This window comes from Pseudophryne corroboree, chromosome 4 (assembly GCF_028390025.1).
Source record: "Pseudophryne corroboree isolate aPseCor3 chromosome 4, aPseCor3.hap2, whole genome shotgun sequence".
NCBI classification, from domain to species: domain Eukaryota; kingdom Metazoa; phylum Chordata; class Amphibia; order Anura; family Myobatrachidae; genus Pseudophryne; species Pseudophryne corroboree.
In genome coordinates, this window is record NC_086447.1 from 29,164,314 (window position 1) to 29,176,885 (window position 12,572).

The window sequence follows — 12,572 nt, forward strand, 5'->3', positions numbered from 1 at the left end:
AAACAGCCAGAACATAAACCTCCTGACAGCATTGCAGCCTATGGGCCGATTCCAAGTAGACACAAAATAGTGATAGTTTACTGTGATTGCTGCAGGTTACTGGAATCAGGGCCATAGGCTTGTATGTATTCAGGAGGTTTATGTTCTGCACAAAGATGATTGTAGATGAATTATATTTATGTAGATTCTGTGCACAGAAATTCATGTGGGAATATAGGCCCTCATTCCGAGTTGTTCGCTCGGAGATTTTCATCGCATCGCAGTGAGAATTCTCTTAGTGCGCATGCGTAATGTTCGCACTGCGCATGCGCCAAGTAACTTTACTATGAAGAAAGTTTTTTTACTCACGGCTTTTTCGTCGCTCCGGAGAACGCATTGTGATTGACAGGAAATGGGTGTTACTGGGCGGATGTACGGCGTTTTAGGGGCGTGTGGTTGGAAACGCTACCGTTTCCGGAAAAAACGCAGGCGTGTCTGGAGAAACGGTGGGAGTGCTTGGGCGAACGCTGGGTGTGTTTATGACGTCAGCCGGGACCGAAAAGCACTGAACTGATCGCACAGGCAGAGTAAGTCTGAAGCTACTCTAAAACTGCTAACTCGTTTGTGATCGCAATAATGCGCATACATCGGTCGCACATTTAAGATGTTTAGATTCACTCCCAGTAGGCGGCGGCTTAGCGTGTGTAACTCTGCTAAAATCGCCTTGCGTGCGAACAACTCGGAATGAGGGCCATAGATCATGCCGGAGAGAATTCAGTCACAGCAATACTGACAGACCAGCATCAGTGTTCAGCTGCCAGGAAATTGCTCCTCATCTTCTTAGTGTGTGTGAGCCGTTGTACATCAGATTACAGGTGGGAACGGCAGCCGTCCTTCGGGACTCTCTGCATCTACCTGAGAGGTTTCTATTTACAGATTCCATTCCAAACTGTATGAATCCATCTGGAGTCTTATTTCCCAGGACAATGATTGTTGTGCTCCTCCAGCCCTGACACACAGTAACACTGACCCTGGCATCACTGTATGGGAGATTATCAGTATATGTGTATAGGAGTATATAGTATCACAGCAGTGCTGTATTATCAGTGCCTCTCCATTTACACCATATTACTGCCTTATTCCCAGACACATTCCCAGGATTTAAACATTTTCCATTGAAATTATTTTAAAATGTTAACTTAATGCTAGAGATGAGCGGGTTCGGTTCCTCGGAATCCGAACCCGCCCGAACTTCATTTTTTTTTTACACGGGGCCGAGCGACTCGGATCTTCCCACCTTGCTCGGTTAACCCGAGCGCGCCCGAACGTCATCATCCCGCTGTCGGATTCTCGCGAGGCTCGGATTCTATCGCGAGACTCGGATTCTATATAAGGAGCCGCGCGTCGCCGCCATTTTCACACGTGCATTGAGATTCATAGGGAGAGGACGTGGCTGGCGTCCTCTCCGTTTATAGAGAAGAGAGTGAGACTAGAGTAGAGAGAGACACAGTAGTAATTTTGGGGAGCATTAGGAGGAGTACTACTACTTGCTGAAGTGATAGATAGATAGTGTGACTGTATAATGTATATCTGACTTGTGGGGGAGACACTGACAGTGGGGAGCAGTTAGAGTCTGAGAGCAGGACTCAGGAGTACATATAATGTACAGTGCACACTTTTGCTGCCAGAGTGCCACACTGCCATTGTGACCACACTGACCACCAGTATAATATATATTGTGATTGTCTGCTTAGGAGTACTACTTGCAAGTTGCTGATAGTGTGACCAGTGACCTGACCACCAGTTTAATAATCACCACCAGTTTAATATATATATATATATATATATATAATTGTATATAATATATATATAATATTGAATACCACCTACCCGTTTTTTTTTTTTTTCTTTCTTCTTCTTTATACATACTACTATAGTAGCTTACTGTAGCAGTCTGCGGTGCTGCTGAGCTGACAGTGTCCAGCAGATCCGTCATCAGTCATTACATAATAAATATATATACCTGTCCGGCTGCAGTACTAGTGATATTATATATATATATATTGATTTCATCTCATTATCATCCAGTCTATATTAGCAGCAGACACAGTACGGTAGTCCACGGCTGTAGCTACCTCTGTGTCGGCAGTCGCTCGTCCATCCATAATTGTATACCACCTACCCGTGGTTTTTTTTTTTTTCTTTCTTCTTTATACATACTACTATAGTAGCTTACTGTAGCAGTCTGCGGTGCTGCTGAGCTGACAGTGTCCAGCAGGTCCGTCATCAGTCATTACATAATAAATATATCTACCTGTCCGGCTGCAGTACTAGTGTGATATTATATATATATATATTGATTTCATCTCATTATCATCCAGTCTATATTAGCAGCAGACACAGTACGGTAGTCCACGGCTGTAGCTACCTCTGTGTCGGCAGTCGCTCGTCCATCCATAATTGTATACCACTTACCCGTGGTTTTTTTTTTTCTTTCTTCTTTATACATACTACTATAGTAGCTTACTGTAGCAGTCTGCGGTGCTGCTGAGCTGACAGTGTCCAGCAGGTCAGTCATCAGTCATTACATAATAAATATATCTACCTGTCCGGCTGCAGTACTAGTGTGATATTATATATATATATATATATATATATATATATTGATTTCATCTCATTATCATCCAGTCTATCATAGCAGCAGACACAGTACGGTAGTCCACGGCTGTAGCTACCTCTGTGTCGGCAGTCGCTCGTCCATCCATAAGTATACTAGTATCCATCCATCTCCATTGTTTACCTGAGGTGCCTTTTAGTTGTGCCTATTAAAATATGGAGAACAAAAATGTTGAGGTTCCAAAATTAGGGAAAGATCAAGATCCACTTCCACCTCGTGCTGAAGCTGCTGCCACTAGTCATGGCCGAGACGATGAAATGCCAGCAACGTCGTCTGCCAAGGCCGATGCCCAATGTCATAGTACAGAGCATGTAAAATCCAAAACACCAAATATCAGTAAAAAAAGGACTCCAAAATCTAAAATAAAATTGTCGGAGGAGAAGCGTAAACTTGCCAATATGCCATTTACCACACGGAGTGGCAAGGAACGGCTGAGGCCCTGGCCTATGTTCATGGCTAGTGGTTCAGCTTCACATGAGGATGGAAGCACTCAGCCTCTCGCTAGAAAAATGAAAAGACTCAAGCTGGCAAAAGCACCGCAAAGAACTGTGCGTTCTTCGAAATCCCAAATCCACAAGGAGAGTCCAATTGTGTCGGTTGCGATGCCTGACCTTCCCAACACTGGACGTGAAGAGCATGCGCCTTCCACCATTTGCACGCCCCCTGCAAGTGCTGGAAGGAGCACCCGCAGTCCAGTTCCTGATAGTCAGATTGAAGATGTCAGTGTTGAAGTACACCAGGATGAGGAGGATATGGGTGTTGCTGGCGCTGGGGAGGAAATTGACAAGGAGGATTCTGATGGTGAGGTGGTTTGTTTAAGTCAGGCACCCGGGGAGACACCTGTTGTCCGTGGGAGGAATTTGGCCGTTGACATACCTGGTGAAAATACCAAAAAAATCAGCTCTTCGGTGTGGAAGTATTTCAACAGAAATGCGGACAACATTTGTCAAGCCGTGTGTTGCCTTTGTCAAGCTGTAATAAGTAGGGGTAAGGACGTTAACCACCTCGGAACATCCTCCCTTATACGTCACCTGCAGCGCATTCATAATAAGTCAGTGACAAGTTCAAAAACTTTGGGCGACAGCGGAAGCAGTCCACTGACCAGTAAATCCCTTCCTCTTGTAACCAAGCTCACGCAAACCACCCCACCAACTCCCTCAGTGTCAATTTCCTCCTTCCCCAGGAATGCCAATAGTCCTGCAGGCCATGTCACTGGCAATTCTGACGATTCCTCTCCTGCCTGGGATTCCTCCGATGCATCCTAGCGTGTAACGCCTACTGCTGCTGGCGCTGCTGTTGTTGCTGCTGGGAGTCGATGGTCATCCCAGAGGGGAAATCGTAAGACCACTTTTACTATTTCCACCAAGCAATTGACTGTCCAACAGTCCTTTGCGAGGAAGATGAAATATCACAGCAGTCATCCTGCTGCAAAGCGGATAACTGAGGCCTTGGCATCCTGGGTGGTGAGAAACGTGGTTCCAGTATCCATCATTACTGCAGAGCCAACTAGAGACTTGTTGGAGGTACTGTGTCCCCGGTACCAAATACCATCTAGGTTCCATTTCTCTAGGCAGGCGATACCGAAAATGTACACAGACCTCAGAAAAAGAGTCACCAGTGTCCTAAAAAATGCAGCTGTACCCAATGTCCACTTAACCACGGACATGTGGACAAGTGGAGCAGGGCAGGGTCAGGACTATATGACTGTGACAGCCCACTGGGTAGATGTATGGACTCCCGCCGCAAGAACAGCAGCGGCGGCACCAGTAGCAGCATCTCGCAAACGCCAACTCTTTCCTAGGCAGGCTACGCTTTGTATCACCGGTTTCCAGAATACGCACACAGCTGAAAACCTATTACGGCAACTGAGGAAGATCATCGCGGAATGGCTTACCCCAATTGGACTCTCCTGTGGATTTGTGGCATCGGACAACGCCAGCAATATTGTGTGTGCATTAAATCTGGGCAAATTCCAGCACGTCCCATGTTTTGCACATACCTTGAATTTGGTGGTGCAGAATTTTTTAAAAAACGACAGGGGCGTGCAAGAGATGCTGACGGTTGCCAGAAGAATTGCGGGACACTTTCGGCGTACAGGCACCACGTACAGAAGACTGGAGCAACACCAAAAACGCCTGAACCTGCCCTGCCATCATCTGAAGCAAGAAGTGGTAACGAGGTGGAATTCAACCCTATATATGCTTCAGAGGTTGGAGGAGCAGCAAAAGGCCATTCAAGCCTATACAATTCAGCACGATATAGGAGGTGGAATGCACCTGTCTCAAGCGCAGTGGAGAATGATTTCAACGTTGTGCAAGGTTCAACTGCCCTTTGAACTTGCCACACGTGAAGTCAGTTCAGACACTGCCAGCCTGAGTCAGGTCATTCCCCTCATCAGGCTTTTGCAGAAGAAGCTGGAGACATTGAAGGAGGAGCTAACACGGAGCGATTCCGCTAGGCATGTGGGACTTGTGGATGGAGCCCTTAATTCGCTTAACAAGGATTCATGGGTGGTCAATCTGTTGAAATCAGAGCACTACATTTTGGCCACCGTGCTCGATCCTAGATTTAAAACCTACCTTGGATCTCTCTTTCCGGCAGACACAAGTCTGCTGGGGTTCAAAGACCTGCTGGTGAGAAAATTGTCAAGTCAAGCGGAACGCGACCTGTCAACATCTCCTCCTTCACATTCTCCCGCAACTGGGGGTGCGAGGAAAAGGCTCAGAATTCCGAGCCCACCCGCTGGCGGTGATGCAGGGCAGTCTGGAGCGACTGCTGATGCTGACATCTGGTCTGGACTGAAGGACCTGTCAACGATTACGGACATGTCGTCTACTGTCACTGCATATGATTCTCTCCCCATTGAAAGAATGGTGGAGGATTATATGAGTGACCGCATCCAAGTAGGCACGTCACACAGTCCGTACTTATACTGGCAGGAAAAAGAGGCAATTTGGAGGCCCTTGCACAAACTGGCTTTATTCTACCTAAGTTGCCCTCCCACAAGTGTGTACTCCGAAAGAGTGTTTAGTGCCGCCGCTCACCTTGTCAGCAATCGGCGTACGAGGTTACTTCCAGAAAATGTGGAGAAGATGATGTTCATTAAAATGAATTATAATCAATTCCTCCGTGGAGGCATTGACCAGCAGCAATTGCCTCCACAAAGTACACAGGGAGCTGAGATGGTGGATTCCAGTGGGGACGAATTGATAATCTGTGAGGAGGGGGATGTACACGGTGATATATCGGAGGATGATGATGAGGTGGACATCTTGCCTCTGTAGAGCTAGTTTGTGCAAGGAGAGATTAATTGCTTCTTTTTTGGTGGGGGTCCAAACCAACCCGTCATTTCAGTCACAGTCGTGTGGCAGACCCTGTCACTGAAATGATGGGTTGGTTAAAGTGTGCATGTCCTGTTTATACAACATAAGGGTGGGTGGGAGGGCCCAAGGACAATTCCATCTTGCACCTCTTTTTTCTTTAATTTTTCTTTGCGTCATGTGCTGTTTGGGGAGTGTTTTTTGGAAGGGCCATCCTGCGTGACACTGCAGTGCCACTCCTAGATGGGCCAGGTGTTTGTGTCGGCCACTAGGGTCGCTTATCTTACTCACACAGCTACCTCATTGCGCCTCTTTTTTTCTTTGCGTCATGTGCTGTTTGGGGAGTGTTTTTTGGAAGGGCCATCCTGCGTGACACTGCAGTGCCACTCCTAGATGGGCCAGGTGTTTGTGTCGGCCACTAGGGTCGCTTATCTTACTCACACAGCTACCTCATTGCGCCTCTTTTTTTCTTTGCGTCATGTGCTGTTTGGGGAGTGTTTTTTGGAAGGGCCATCCTGCGTGACACTGCAGTGCCACTCCTAGATGGGCCAGGTGTTTGTGTCGGCCACTAGGGTCGCTTAGCTTACTCACACAGCTACCTCATTGCGCCTCTTTTTTTCTTTGCGTCATGTGCTGTTTGGGGAGTGTTTTTTGGAAGGGCCATCCTGCGTGACACTGCAGTGCCACTCCTAGATGGGCCCGGTGTTTGTGTCGGCCACTAGGGTCGCTTATCTTACTCACACAGCTACCTCATTGCGCCTCTTTTTTTATTTGCATCATGTGCTGTTTGGGGAGTGTTTTTTGGAAGGGCCATCCTGCGTGACACTGCAGTGCCACTCCTAGATGGGCCCGGTGTTTGTGTCGGCCACTAGGGTCGCTTAGCTTAGTCATCCAGCGACCTCGGTGCAAATTTTAGGACTAAAAATAATATTGTGAGGTGTGAGGTATTCAGAATAGACTGAAAATGAGTGGAAATTATGGTTTTGAGGTTAATAATACTTTGGGATCAAAATGACCCCCAAATTCTATGATTTAAGCTGTTTTTTAGTGTTTTTTGAAAAAAACACCCGAATCCAAAACACACCCGAATCCGACAAAAAAAAATTCGGTGAGGTTTTGCCAAAACGCGGTCGAACCCAAAACACGGCCGCGGAACCGAACCCAAAACCAAAACACAAAACCCGAAAAATTTCAAGTGCACATCTCTACTTAATGCACAGTACAACTTCTGTTATTACTTGAAAGCATGATGTTCTCCTTACAGTACATATGTAGCCATGTTCCGCTGTACTGCAATGTTGCATTCGTCATCAGCATTCCATTCATTCCTGTGGAAGTGTGCATTCATACACACACGCATGCTAGTCACGGACACACTAGCAGAGGCAGCTACAGTATGATGCAATGCTTTCTCATAGTGCAAAGATGAGCACGGCTACAACTGTACATATTGTTTACACCTGGGCTTATAAATGAATATTTACTATGAGTATTTAGTGGTTCCGGTATGAATGGTCGACCATGTTATGGTCGACAGTCATTAGGTCGACCACTATTGGTCGACATTGACATAGTCGACATGGACACATGGTCGACACATGAAAGGTCGACACATGAAAAGGTCGACATGAGTTTTTTTACTTTTTTGGTGTCGTTTTTTGCGTAAAGTGACTGGGAACCCCAATTAGTGCACCGCGTCCCCTTGCATGGTGCCTTCGCTCCGCTACCGCTTCGCTCGGCACAGATTACCGTTCCAATCGTAGTCCACGTGGATCGTAAAGTATGGATAAGTTCCCCAAAAGAAAAAAAAGTTAAAAAAACCATGTCGACCTTTTCATGTGTCGACCATTTTCATGTGTCGACCATGTCGACCATGTCAATGTCGACCAATAGTGGTCGACATAATGACTGTCAACCATAAAATGGTCGACCATGTGAACGGATACCGTATTTAGTATGGTGCTGTTGTGCACTTACCTTACTCCACTCGCTCTCACACTCAGGATGCTGAGGGATTGCACAGATGGTCCTAGAATGCAGGTCAGATGGATCTCTGGAATGAAAAATATGTTAGGGACAATGGTAAGACGGTGACAATATGGAAGGGGACCACCAACTCATTTGCCAGATTGGTCGACCAACATCCTTGGTCCAAACCCCTCAGACCCACGACTGTCACCTATTTGTGATTTCACGCTGAGGTAACAGCTGTCAGTTGCACCATCTGAATATGAATGGTGTGAGGAGTTTGTATCTTCTCTGAAAGATCCTTATATGAAATTGTCAGGCAGTTACAGATGTGGGAGTAACATAGGCAGGGCCGTAACTACCTATGTGCCAGGTGTGCCTGGAACACAGCGCAGTTACACTGAGGGCGCATGGCAAGCGGCATGTAATGAGTCAAATTGACTCATTACATGCCGCCTCTGCTGGGTGCCGTGCGCCGCGCTGGAGGGAGAGCAGCGCCGGAGGCAGAGAAGGAGGGAGGGGGACTTGAGCCGCAGCAGCGCTATGTCATTGATAGCAGCGCCGCTGCAGCACTCCCCTCTCCTTCTGTACTGGCTGCCCGGCTCTGCTGTGAATGCTGGGATGCGGTTCCCTCATCCCAGCATTCTCAGCAGAGGCCAGCCAATACGGAAGGAGAGGGGAGTACTGCAGCGGCGCCGCTACCAATGACATAGCGCTGCTGCGGCTCATGTCCCCCTCCCTCCTCCTCCTTCTCCACTGCGGCTGCCCGGGATCTCTGCCAGCACGAGGAGCCAGAGAGATGGTAAGTATATATCTCTCTCTCTCTTTCTATCTCTCTCTCTCTTTATCTCTCTCTCTCTCTCTCTCTGGTGTCTGTCTACCGCAATGTGTAAAAAGGGGGACTGGCTGCCGTAATGTGTAAATAGGGGGATGCTGTCTGCCATAATGTGTACAAAATGGGGACGCTGTCTGCCGTAATGTGTAATAAGGGGGACACTGTCTGCCGTAATGTGTAATAAGGGGGACGCTGTCTGCCGTAATGTGTAATAAGGGGGACATTGTCTGCCGTAATGTGTAAAAAAGGGGATTCCATCTGCGTAATTTGTAATAAGGGGGACTATGTTTGCCGTAATGTGTAATAAGGGGGACGTTGTCTGCCGTAATGTGTAAAAAAGGGGATGCCGTCTGCCGTAATGTGTAATAAGGGGGACTTTGTCTGCCGTAATGTGTAAAAGGTGCACTGCTCCTGTCTTACGTAGGGTGGGGGGCGCCAATGCCATTTCTTGCACACAGCGCTAAAATACCTAGTTACGGCACTGAACATAGGGGACAAAATATAAAGAGTACTTGTTGCAATAAAACTGAGACTATAGAAATGAATGATAAAAAGTGCAATATTACTCATCGATTTTCCGACCAATCGCTGCACACCAGGAAGTACTTATATGTAGACTTGCACACAGGCATTGACCTTGAGAAAGGCAATTTACTGCTGAAAAGCGTTGTAGTGCCCGCACTTCACACACAAACTCTCTAACAGCCGCAGTGACCTTCAGTTCTAACTGGCTGGAGAGGACCATGTGGTCTATTTACTAAGGCTTGGATGGAGATAAAGTGGACGGAGATAAAGTACCAGCCAATCAACTCCTAACAGTCATAATTTCAAATCCTGCTTTTGACATGGCAGTTAGGAGCTGATTGGCTGGTCATTTATCTCTGTCCACTTGATATCCATCTAAAGCTTAGTAAATTGACCCCCAAGTTCCTACTGAGCATTGCGAGAAGACAAGGAAGTCCCATGCCAGCAGTGACGAGTAGCTGTTGACATCCCTGACACAACTAGAGGTTTTCCAGACACCAAGGAATATGGAACGCATGAAGGGGACTCGCCAGGTTGTCCCCCAATATCACTTCTGCCTAACAACCCAACTGACCCCACAGAGAAACAGTGTGGTGAACACACAGATACTTTCCGGTAAGTATATGGTGCAGGCAGGATGCTGCCTTATACACCCTACACCACTGGACTGAGACATACACAAGGGTTAGTGCCCTCGCCAAGAGGAGACATAGGGTCTAATTCAGGTTTGGTTGTGCTTGCGATTGCTGTTGCTATCTGTTCATAATTGCGACTATATGCTAATACAAACAGAAGATACCCTGAGCGTAGAGACGGCTATTGCTGTCACATCATTTTCATCTGACGACAGTACCATCATCACAAACTGGGTCATGACACAAAGATGAAGATACACAGGCTGAGCTGCTTTCAAGGGATGCAGAGGTCTCTCCGTTAGTAAGACCACAGCTGCATATGTACAATATGCACACCCAGAAAATGCAATCTAAATAGACATGAAACACATGATTTACATCCCTAAATGCTGTCTACCTGTCACTGTCACTCACTTTGTGACTAAGTCCTCGTGCGACCGTGGCTCAAAAGCATCAACCAATTAAATGTACAATGGACCCTATTCAGTAGAGATGAGTGGGTTCGGTTCTCCGAGATCCGAACCCCCCCGAACTTCACCTATTTTACACGGGTCCGAGGCAGCCTCGGATCCTCCCGCCTTGCTCGGTTAACCCGAACGCAGACGAACGTCATCATCCCGCTGTTGGATTCTCGCGAAAATTCGTATTCTATATAAAGAGCCGCGCGTCGCCGCCATTTTCACTCGTGCATTGGAGATGATAGGGAGAGGACGTGGCTGTGTTCTCTCCCTGAAAAGCTCTGTTATCTGTGCTCAGTGTGCTGCAAATATCTGTGCTCAGTGTGCTGAAAATGTCTACGATCTCTACCTGAAAACGCTCCATATCTGTGCTCAGTGTGCTGCATTGTGGGGACTGGGGACCACCAGTATATAATTATAGAAGTACAGTACAGTAGGCCATTGCTGTATCTTGCAGCTCTGTGTCAAGTATACTATCTCTGTGCTGCATTAGATTAGCTGAAGGCTGCATAAGTCTGAGGCCATATAAGAGCCCAATTTTTTGTGATTGGCTATCTATGACTAAGCAGTTGCTAGGTAGTTTATGGTTTTTGCTGTTGTATTTTCCTATAGGATTGTTGGCTGTCCGTCAAGGTTTTTAGGGGTATGGGCTTAGGATAGTATATAATCCATAGTCATGTGCCTCAGACTTCCTCTTGCCATTTTTGAATGGCCCAGGAAGGCTGAGTACTACTTAGTTTACCTAGTGCGGTATACTTTGTTTTAAATCATTCATTTAGTGCTGTGGTTTGCTTTAGCTGCCCTCCTCTCCTCTCCTCTTGCTCCCCTTTCCACTGCAGTTTCATTTGTTCGTTTCCCCCCCTCAGACATGCCTTGTCCCCGCAGCTCCGCCCACCCCCCCCCCCGGTCGCCTCTTGGAGGCCGCAGGCGCCCAACGCTCCCGTTCGCGGAGTGCGGCTTCACCTGCCCTGATCCCCATGTCTGGAAGGTCACGGCAGGGTCGGGCCGCTGCGAACCGCGCTGCCGCAGATGCTGCTCGTCCAGCCGGCGGGCGCGTTGCCCCGGCCGCGACAGGTTGTGGCTCAGCCGGGCTGCGGTCGTGGGAGGCGTCCCCGGCTGCTAGAGCTCACCTGGCGGCTCTCTCACCCGGCGCTGCAGCATCTGGTGCATCCCCCATCTCCCTCCCGCAGGCGGCTTCGGCCAGCGGCGCTGGTACCCACGTGGTTCCTGGCGCCCCAGGCCGGACTGCGGGGGGGGGGCGGCAGCTGCAGGGAGTATCTTAGTCAGTGGTGCAGCAGGGGTTTCCCGTGCACCCACCTATAATGTCCAGGGCTGTGGGTGCTGGGCTCCGCCTTGCGGGGGGGGCCAGGTTTGGTCGCTTCAACAGCGGTGGGTGGGTTTGGTGGGGTGGGTCCCCGAGGTTTAGTGGGTGCTTACGCGCAAGGGGGTGTCGGGACGCTGACCCCGCGTGCAGCTCCTGCGCGGGGGTCCCCGGCTGGGGTGCTCTCGGTGGGGTTGATCATGTGCGACCCCCTTTCCCCCACGGGGTCTTTGCGCCCTGCGTCGTCCCCTTTCATTGGGCTACATGCGCCACCTGCTGGGCTGGCTGGGATGGTGCAGATGGTGGCGACGCAGTCGTCCATTGCTGCAGCATTCCAACTGCCTGCCCCTCCCCCGCCATTGGCGGTGTCTGGAGGGTTGACCGGGGGTCAGTTTTTCCTCAGTGGACGTTTCCCAGGTCCTCCTTGGCACCTTATCCGAGTCTCGCAGTTTCCTCGGCCCCGCAATTTTCACCGTATTTCTCCAATTCGGGTCTTCTCCTGCTGCTCCGGCCCCGTATGCGCAGTTTTGGCATTCATCCCCCGCTCCTGCTCAGTTCCCTCCCGTTTCGTCGGTTTTCCCCTGGTCGGCTGGGTATCTTCCCCCGCCCGTGTGGCTGCCTGCCTACACCATCGGCGGTGCGCCTTTGGTCGGGCCGTCCCTTCCCCTCGATGGATCGTCTTCCTCCGTGGGGTGTCACCTCCCGCTGCTGCCCGCTGGCTCCCCGCCATCATGCGATGGCGCTTTGCCCCCTCTCCCGCCCGTTCCCCCGTTGTAGTTGATGCGTAGGTTTCTCCTGCACCTGTTGTCCCTTCTGTTTCCTCCCCTCAGGTGCTGGCAAGTCCAGGGACATCG